Raw genomic sequence first — 9,859 nt, 5'->3', positions numbered from 1 at the left:
GATCACATGTCATATATCACCAACCTCACCTACCTCACCAACATTCCTTAATTGTGTATGGCTCATTTATCACATGGAATATCACTTAAGAGATATAGTTGGTAATCCTCCATATCACATGTGATATGAATCCAACCTTGTATGGCAACCTCATCCTCACCATTGATCACCTTCACCTTCCATTTATTGTAAGGGTCTATAAATACCCCATTGTACACTACATATCAATTAAGAATATATAATTCAAATTCAACTAATCTAATACTTCGGAGTTCCTTGAGGAACTGTGTATTATTGTAAAAACACAATGCTGATCAGTGTACTATCTATAGATTGTGATATATCTTTTTTTCAATAAATTATTTTTACCTATAAAAAAATTTGTAGGAATCAACATTAAACGGAATCAGGGTTATCTAATCCTTTGGATTCAGATATGATTTTTGAAACCATGGCTAAGCCAATATTGAGAACCAATTTGTGAGACTGCTTTACTGGTCTCCCGTGCCATAGGTGCAAAATAAATCTCAGGGTCTTACATGTAATAAATTAGCATACACAACTTATCTCTAAGCTCTTGACTACCAAAACTATCGGGTTAAATACACATACACCCCCTAAGTCATCCGAAAATTCCACTTGCACCCCCTGCTCTTCTGACAATTCCACGTGCACCCCTCATGGTTTATGTGCATTTTATTATTTGCCTCATCGGTAAGCTTAGAAGCCATGGAGATCAGATCTTGGAGAGAGAGAGAGAGAGAATCTTGCACCTTTAAGTTCTCCTTTATCTTTTGGAGTAGGAAGTAGAATATGTGCATTTATTATTTGCCTCATCGGTAAGCTTAAAAGCCATGGAGATCAGATTTTGGAGTGAGAGAGAGAGAATCTTGTGCCTTTAAGTTCTCCTTTGTCTTTCAGAGAAGGAGGAAGTAGAAGAAGGGGAGGAGGGATTTTCATCCTCTCAAGTGCAGTGCACTGTCCAGTACACCACACTTAAGAATCCAACAATTAAAACATGATTCAGATCCTCTACTGCCAAGAAGTTACCTGCCATCGTCCTGCCCAGGTCTATGAGAGTTACACGTGGCATTATTACAATCCAACAGTCAACTTTAAAATAATTCAAAATCACTTGCCTATCTGATTTATTCTCAGATCAAACCCACACCGACCGGCCACAATAGAGCAAACCCGACCGGTCAGCTTGGGTTTCAAAACAAACCATAACTTAGGTTTTGTTTTGAGAGGTGCGATGGAACAAAACCTAAGATAGTCGTCTTCCTCCTCTCGCCATCGTCTTCATCTCCTCAAGATTCAAGAGAGACAATATGGGAGAGAGCTTTTAAGATTTTATATTTGTAGTCACTGGAGTTGAAGTGCTTCTTTGGACCTTCCCAAGAGAGACAACACAGTTGCAGATATGTGCCTTGAAGAAAGACCTGCTTCTTGAATCTGATCTTGTGGGAATCCATGGTCAATGTATCTGTCAGGTAGCACCATTGATCTCAACTGCAAAGAAGCCCCATAGAATCAAGGTCCAGGGGAAAAAATTTGGAAAAAAAGAATAACATTTCTCAAGGAATTTGAAAGTTATGTGAAGGGAGATTGATTAACTTGAGATGCCCATCTAGAAGTCCATTCAAGCTTAGAAAGTGAGACACATGAGATCCAAGTCCTCCAATAGAACCTTCGTTCACTGTAATGAGGATCTCATGCTTATTAGCCAGATTTCTTATTAGCTCTGTATCAAGAGGTTTGCAGAACCTAGCATCAGCAACTGCGATGGTTACGTCGTGGGAGTTTAGTACATTTGCAGCTTCATTACATTCCTGAACTATGGAACCAATTCAAATCCTAGAATAGTCACTCTGTTTCCTTCCATTAGTATTCTACCTTTCCCAATCTGTTAAAAAAAATCCAAAGAATATGAATTTTTTTCTCCATAGTTCTTTTGCCCATTTCAAATTGGAAATTTTACAATTGTTGCTTGTGATGCTTACCTCAAGTGGAGTACCTTTGTTATTGGGAGGGAGTGCTACTCCAACTCCATTACCCCTTGAAAACCTAAAGCAGCTTGGCCTGTCATCAATGGCTGCTACTGTGGCAACCATATGCATCAGCTCAACTTCATTGGAGGGAGCCATGACAATCATATTTGGCTAGCAAGCCATGTATGTAAATATCAAATGCACCACAATGAGTAGGTCCATCAGCGCCAACCAAGCCAACTCCATCTAATGCGAATCGCACTGGTAGTTTCTGAAGATCCACATCGGGCACCACCTGAAATCCATTTAAAGAAGCGCCTTCAGAAATTTCAGGCACACAAAATAAATGACCAAATATAAATAAATTCGAATTTTAATTGTTCTTAATGGCTTGCCTAATCATATCCTTGTTGCGAAAATGATGAATAGATGGCACAAAACGGCTTGACACCTTCTGTTGCTAGACTTGCTGCAAATGTTACAGCATGTTGCTCTGCTATTCCAACATCAAAGCATCGATCTGGGAATCTCTTTTTGGAAGAAATTAAGACCAGTTCCACAATCCATAGCAGCAAAAACACCCTTGGTGAAGCTTTTAAAGGAAACATTACCAGTAGCTCTCACGGAGTGAACCTCAAAGTGAGCAAACTTCTTGAAGAGCCAGGAAAGGATATGCAACTGTTCCTGGCAGCAGTTCTCGGCGAACTGACGTCCATAGATGAGTCCCGGCAGTGCAGTCTGGTAAATCGTTGATCCGATGGAAACACTTCTTTATTGTGCTTTTTACTTCTAGGGTTTTGTTTATGATCCGGACTTTTTTTCCATCTTGTTCTTCTACAACTACAATGGATTTTGCATTCTGGAGACTTCCTGAAGTAATATGGAATAGCTTCAATAATGATATTGATCTGATGATCATGATATTATTAACAACAAGAACAATAGAGTGGTACTAGGAGATCAATGAAATTATAAATTAATATATTTGTTAGACTGGTAAAAGGATCTTCTAAATCAATGATACTGAAAACTTAGTAGTTCCTGAACCTATTACAAATTAATATATTTGTTAGACTGGTACTAGAAGATCAATGCAATTTGTCCAACATTAGAAAGTGATACCACATGATATAAACCCATATTCAAAGAAAACATAGATTCGTTCATGCGGACACTGGCTTAGCCTGGTGGTTTCTCCTTGCTGGTGATTTGCAAGGCCGAGGGCTTGGTCCCGATAATGAGTCTACCCTCCTACACATTGCAGTATTGGTTGTCACTGCCCCCTCCATTAGGTCCCACCCCCACAACCCTACCCCTTCACTCCTGTACCCCAAGCTGCCCCCTTGGGCACCACTCAATAGCCTACGGGCCTTTGAACCAGAAAAAAAAGACCAGTTCATGCTCTTTACTGGAAAATAAAAATCTGATAAAGGAAGCTAAAGAAGACATCCCTCAAAGCCTATTGACTGCACTACGATTAACATAAAACAATCCTAAAAAAATGAGGTTTTTTTTTTCTTTCTCAAAATCGATACTCATCATTGATTGTCTACAAGAATGTCAAGAGTTTTCAAGGTTCTTATATTTATGTAGACTTCAAGATTCAAGAGGAAAGAAAATAGAAGAGACTTATAATAAACAGGATGAGGGGGTCCATTTTAGTGACTTTATGCATTAAGTGTAAGAAAAAGGTTCTCTAGTCTGCAAAAATCACAAAACTTACCTGGTTTGCACACCTAGTTGGGCCAAGTGGAAGGAGATGACCTAGTTGGGCCAAGTGGAAGGAGATGTGGAGATTCTTGCAGTTGAATATTTAGGATATGATATGTATATGCCACCTATCAAATTTCAATATCCTCTCAAGTATGTACATGCATCCTTTTGGTAACCCAAGCAACCTCTTCGTAGTCTGAAATTTCTTAAAATTTATTTTACCATATGATAAACTCCATTTTAGTTGAAGCTTGACATGTGGGCAGGGGGCAATATTGGGGTCACCTATCCACTAAATTTCAGCCTCATATGATTATCACAATGCAAGAAATGAGTGCAGACTAGGGGAGATTACATGGTCTTCATGGACCAAAAAACCCTCACTCTTAAATGTGAGGAAAAACTTTATAAATGAAGTGCAAAATTTTAGTCTGTGTTGTAAATCTAATAATCAACCTTCAACATTTCTCAAAATGTTACACTGATGTGTTGGTTGCTGACTTTTTCCACTTTTCACTATAATAGCTTCACTCACAACTCTAACAATAGGGTTATAGGAATCAACAATTTTAAATAACATTTAACTCAACAGGATAAAATTATGAATTTGCTTAAGCTAGGATGTTATAGATTCAGGATATTTAAGCCATTTATAGGAGCCAATGTGATACATGAACTGATGGGTTAGATAAAAAAAAACCCATTGTGACTAGGGATGTGTAACCGGGTAGAAAAAGTAATGGACTCAGTCTTTGTGGCTTATAGATTGGGTTGTGATAAAGGAATAAATTCCTTAAAATGACTTTCAACATGATGGATAACTTTCACAGTTATTAAGTTATTACTAGTATAGTATTTATATGTTTGTACTTTGTACTACTATAATTGCCTATAGACCCTTTTATCTTTTATCAAGAAGCATATGTAAGTGAAGAAAAATTCTTAGGATATGAAACTTTAGCAAGTCATTGATACAATGGAAAATCAATAATAAAAAAATTAGGCTAGCGATGCAAATTGACAAATATTAAAAAGAAAGAACATACAGTTGAATCTGAACAATGTGATATACTAGTAAACAAATTATAGCAAAATGAGAAAGAAAAGGATAGCATTTGCCTAAAAAAATGTTGAACGAAAAATGATACACAAATAATAAGTCAAAAAATAACAAAAAAGACATAGGGTTATGAGAACGATTATTTTGGAGAACATAGATACATAACTTAATAAAAAGAAAGAACCAGAAGAAGAAGAATAGAGCAAGACTACAAAGGAGATCTTACCCCAAAACATTATCCATTACAATAGCAAGGAACTCTAGTTGTGAAATGAGAAAGGAGTATTATATAGAGGAATTGTCGATATTTTCCATAAAACGGTTGTAACGTATAGTAACGTATCTGCCTGTGTTTTTAATTGTTTTAATATGATGAGGAGGAAACGTCGATATTTTCCTTAATATGGTTGTAACGTATAGTAACGTATGCGCTTGTGTATTTAATTGTTTTAATATGATGAGTTGTATCCTAGCTAAATAAGAAAAATGTATTTATGAGATACAAAGCCAAAATCTAACAGTAGGCACCATATATATATATATATATATATATGTATATATATATAAAATAAATCGAATCCAAACTGATAAGAGGAAACCAAGATAAACCAAATTTAAATCAGACCAAAACCGACAGAAACCAAACGTTTCCTTATTGGTTTGGTTTCGGATTCACCCATTCCCACACTGAAACCAATTCAACCCAACAAAAACCATTCAACCTGAACAAAATCGAACTAAACCAAACCGAACCAATGATTGACATCCTTAGGTCTAGCCTCTAGTCTGTCCACATGAAGATGAGAAATAGATGGAACATAATTGATGACCTTTAATTAAAGATTTTGTTTTAACCGGTCACATATTCTACCTGGGCCACCAACCACAAAAGTAAGATAATGGGAACTAAGGGTGTCAAAATCTAGCCCGAATCGATAAGACTGGCCAAAAAAATCTAGACCGAATTGAACCATCAATATCGGGTGTTAGTGTAGCCAAGTATAGCCGAGAACATAAAGGAACTAGAACTAAAGGATTTGACAAAACTTTGCTCAACAATAGGCATGAGTGGAGTATTGGGTCACCGAATGTCCCCTCCGTTATTGGGTGTGAACAATAGGGATCCCATCAATGTTCCTATTTATTCTAAAGTTGAGTTTGATATTGGAGAACCGAAAGTGAAAGTCAGCATAGGACAAACCATGTAAGTAAAATGTAGTACAGATCCATGACATTTAACCCAAGACAATAGGAGTGTAGATACTAGATAAGGTACATAGAGATAGTTGGATCTTTCAATTTCTAGTGGTATATGTTCAAAGTTTGATTTTTATGGATCCTTCTGTATACTGAATTTTGGGTCTATTGAGCCCGGAATTGATATAGACTTGTGTAAAGATGGATATTATTAGAGGACGAATCAAGGTAGCTCAGTCCAAGCAGAATAGCTAAGGAGATTCGAGGTGGAAGATCCAAGAGTTTAAAGCAGATGAAAAGGTATTCCTAGGGGTTTCACCAACCAAGGGAGTATATATTTCTCTTTAACAAGAAGGGCAAGTTAAGCCTTAGATTCATTGGGTCATAGGAGATTCTGAGCAGAGTCAGAGTTGTGGCTTTTAGGTTGGCACTGCCCCAGCTTTGAAAGATGTTCAAAATGTAGTTCATTTATCGATGTTGAGTAATAAAGTAATGTGAGAGAGATTGAGGATTAGAGAGGAAGAGAAATGACACAAGGAGAATTAATGTGGTTCAGTCTAAGATAGACCTACATCCATAGTCAAGGAAATCTTTCTTATCTCTTCTTCCTTGTTTGACAATCCTTATAAAAGGATGCTGAAAAATTCTTTACAAAAATAGGATCTTTAATTAAGGAAACAACCTTGTTGTTATTCTCTTGATTATTCTTTTGATTGAGATCCCAATTGCTATGATTTATACCCTTGCTATATATATTCGTTGAGATGATTAACATGATTCTCTTGATTGATATTCTTGTCTAGTTGATTGATTTCTTTCCCATCTTTGGATGATATGATAATCTCATGGACCAGTTGGTTACTAGATGATGACTTGGAATCTCTATTTTTAACACGCCCCCTCGAACTTAAGGGGGGTGGCAACACCGAGGTTGACCATAAGAAGCTGAAATTGCTGAGCAGACAAGGCCTTTGTGAAGATGTCAGGCAGTTGGTCCTTGGTGGATATAAATTTGACTATCAAATGACCCTTAGCAACTTATCCCGAATGAAATGGAAGTTTATTTCAATTCGTTTGTACATGCAAGAAATGCTGGGTTGGCAGTCAAGTATGTTGCGCCAACATTGTCGCACCATGTGAGGATCCGTCCCCCTTGGCGCTTGGCGCGCACAGAGGGTTTTTAATTGCTCCTCTATTTTGGGAGGGAGAGAAGGAAATGCGTCTTTTCAAGAGTATGGTGTTAATTTATCGGGGGATGGGGGTCGTACAATAAAATAAAATGGAGTCGTCACCTAGGGTTAGGGCCTAGGACCCATTGGTGTAGCCTTAGAAGGGCTACGAGACTTCGGTTGATCTGGTCAGAGATTTGGGGTAAGTGGTCATGTTACGAGAGTGGGAAGGTGTTAGGCACCCACCTCGCCCGGATAAATCGATCTTTCTACTGGATGCTTGTTTTCAAATACTCTCCCTTTATGAATGTCCTATTCCGACATGTATGGCAAAATAATGATGCACAAACTATTTAATTAAATTAAACTATGTTACACTAACTATTGTGCACTACACGAGAGTACTTGAAAGGACTATATTGTACTAAAATTAAAATTAACGAAAGAAATGTATACCTGTACGCTTTAAATAAATGTAATTATGCAAAACAGACAGCATCCCCCATCTCAGGTGGAGGCAAAAGACTGACTTTGACCCTTCGTTGGATAGAGTAACGGCTTGCGGGTGTCGAATCTTACGACTTTGGACAGAATAATAGCGTTCCAAGGCTTTGGAAACTAGGGGCTCAAAGGCCGGACAAAGTGGCTACGCCATGGGAGGTTTCCCAGATTTAGGCAAGAAAGGGTTGAGGAAGCCGGACTCGGATAGTCTGAACTTCAGACAGAGGGGCGAGACTCGAAGGCTCGAAATAGGATTGGCTAAGAGTCTCGAAACAAGGAAAATAAGGAAAAACTGGAAAATTGGAGCTCTGAGGGTGTCTCCTCTCCCAAAAACTTCAATCCTTTAAATGAGGGGGGTGACCCCTTTTTATAGGCAAATTTTGGGTTCAGGGGTACTGCAGAAAATGTGCGGGGCCACGACAGAGCAAAAATGAAGAAAAATTCTAATTTTGGGCTCCCACAGGGCTGCACGACAGGGTTGAGTAGGCTATGGTGCTGTGTGGTAGGGCCTCGTAGGCCGCGACGCCTCGCGACAGGGCCTCATAGGCCGCGGTACAGTGCGACAGTCCCGCACAGGCTGTGGCACTGCGAGGTAGGGCCGTACAGGTAGCGGCGCCGCATGGCAGGTTTGCACAGGCTGCGACACCCCGTGGCGGGGCTGCACAGTGCAAGGCACTGCCTTACGGGACTGCGACCTTGATGTTGCCTTGTGGGGTTGTGTGGGCCGTCTGGGAGTGTCTAAGGGTGGGGGATCATGTGTACAATGTACGCTTTATGGGACGGGGGGAGATATTCTCTGATACTATGTTTGATTTTCAAGGACATTGTCAGGCTTCTGCATCAGATTGTTGTCATCATTGGGGGGTGATAAAATTCATTGTCTACAGTTTGCCCCTCTTTGGGTGAGGCTTGTGCCAATAGCTGAAGGGCTAAGATAAAAGATCACCTGATTTTGTCACTAGGAGCATGCATCACCGCCACTTTGCTCATAGGTGACAGAGTTGAATGATAAAACCTTGTTTCGAATAAACCATTCGATGAATGAAAACTACCGTCACTTTGCTCGTGGGCGACGGATTTTTGAACACTCCTTTGGCAAACCATTTGGTAAATCCTTTTTGAGATTTCAGACGGCATTACCTAAGCATGTACTTACCTGATGGGGCAACATTGATCAGCTGGGTTTCTCCCTGGCGTTCGAACATTTGCCTGCAGGGATTCTGATGTTTAAAAATTGCTCGATCGGATTTCCTCCTGGTGTTCGAACATTACTTGGCAGTAACCTGATCTTTGGGCGTTTCTTGGCCGAATTCCTCCTGGCGTTCGAAGATTGCTTGGTGGGAACCTGATCTTTGGGCATTGCTCGGCCGAATTTCTTCCTGGCGTTCGAACATTGCTTGGCGGGAACCTCATCTTTGGGCATTGCTCGAACGGATTTCCTCCTGGCGTTTGAACATTGCTTGGTGGGAACCTGATCTTTGGGCTTTGCTCTGCCGAATTTCCTACTGGCGTTCGAACATTTTCCTGTAGGGATTCTGATCTCTGAACATTGCTTGGCCGGATTTCATCCTGGCGTTCAAACATTGCTTACCTGTACTCTTGGTGATGTGATAGTATTGCAACAATGAGACGACATTGTGACTGAGTGATGATAGTGTAACGATGAGGCGGCATCGCGATCGAATTTTTGAAAATGCAACGATGAGACGACATCACGACCGAATTTTTGGAAGTGTAACGATGAGGCAGCATCGCGACTAGATTTTTGAAAGTGTAATGATGAGACGGCATCGCGATCAAAAATTTTGAAATTATGACGATGAGATGACATCACGACCAAAAATTTTGAAAGTGTAACGATGAGACGGCATCACGACCGAATATTTTGGAATTGTAACGATGAGACGACATCGTGACTGAATTTTTGAAGGTGTAATGATGAGACGGCACCACAATCGGATTTTTGAAAGTGTAACGATGAGATGGCATCGCGATCGAATTTTTGAAAAGTGACGATGAGATAGCATCACGTTCGGATTTTGAAATTATAACGAAGAGACGACATTGCGATTGAATTTCTGAAAGTGTAACGATGAGATAGCATTGTGACTGAATTTTTTGAAAAGTGTAACAATGAGACAGCATCGTGACCGAATCTTTTGAAAGTGTAACAATGAGACGGCATCATGCCCGAATTTTCAAAAGTGTAACAATGAGGCAGCATCGCG

At 39.5% G+C, this 9,859-nt stretch overlaps 1 pseudogene; it reads right to left on the bottom strand.

The window, feature by feature from the left end:
* Nucleotides 1-1,348: 1,348 nt before the first annotated feature.
* Nucleotides 1,349-9,215, bottom strand: LOC122672434 (annotated as a pseudogene).
* Nucleotides 9,216-9,859: the final 644 nt, after the last annotated feature.

Source organism: Telopea speciosissima, chromosome 8, assembly GCF_018873765.1.
Source record: "Telopea speciosissima isolate NSW1024214 ecotype Mountain lineage chromosome 8, Tspe_v1, whole genome shotgun sequence".
NCBI lineage: Eukaryota > Viridiplantae > Streptophyta > Magnoliopsida > Proteales > Proteaceae > Telopea > Telopea speciosissima.
The sequence above is the reverse complement of the archived record's forward strand: the minus strand, read 5'-3'. Positions and strand labels throughout refer to the sequence as shown.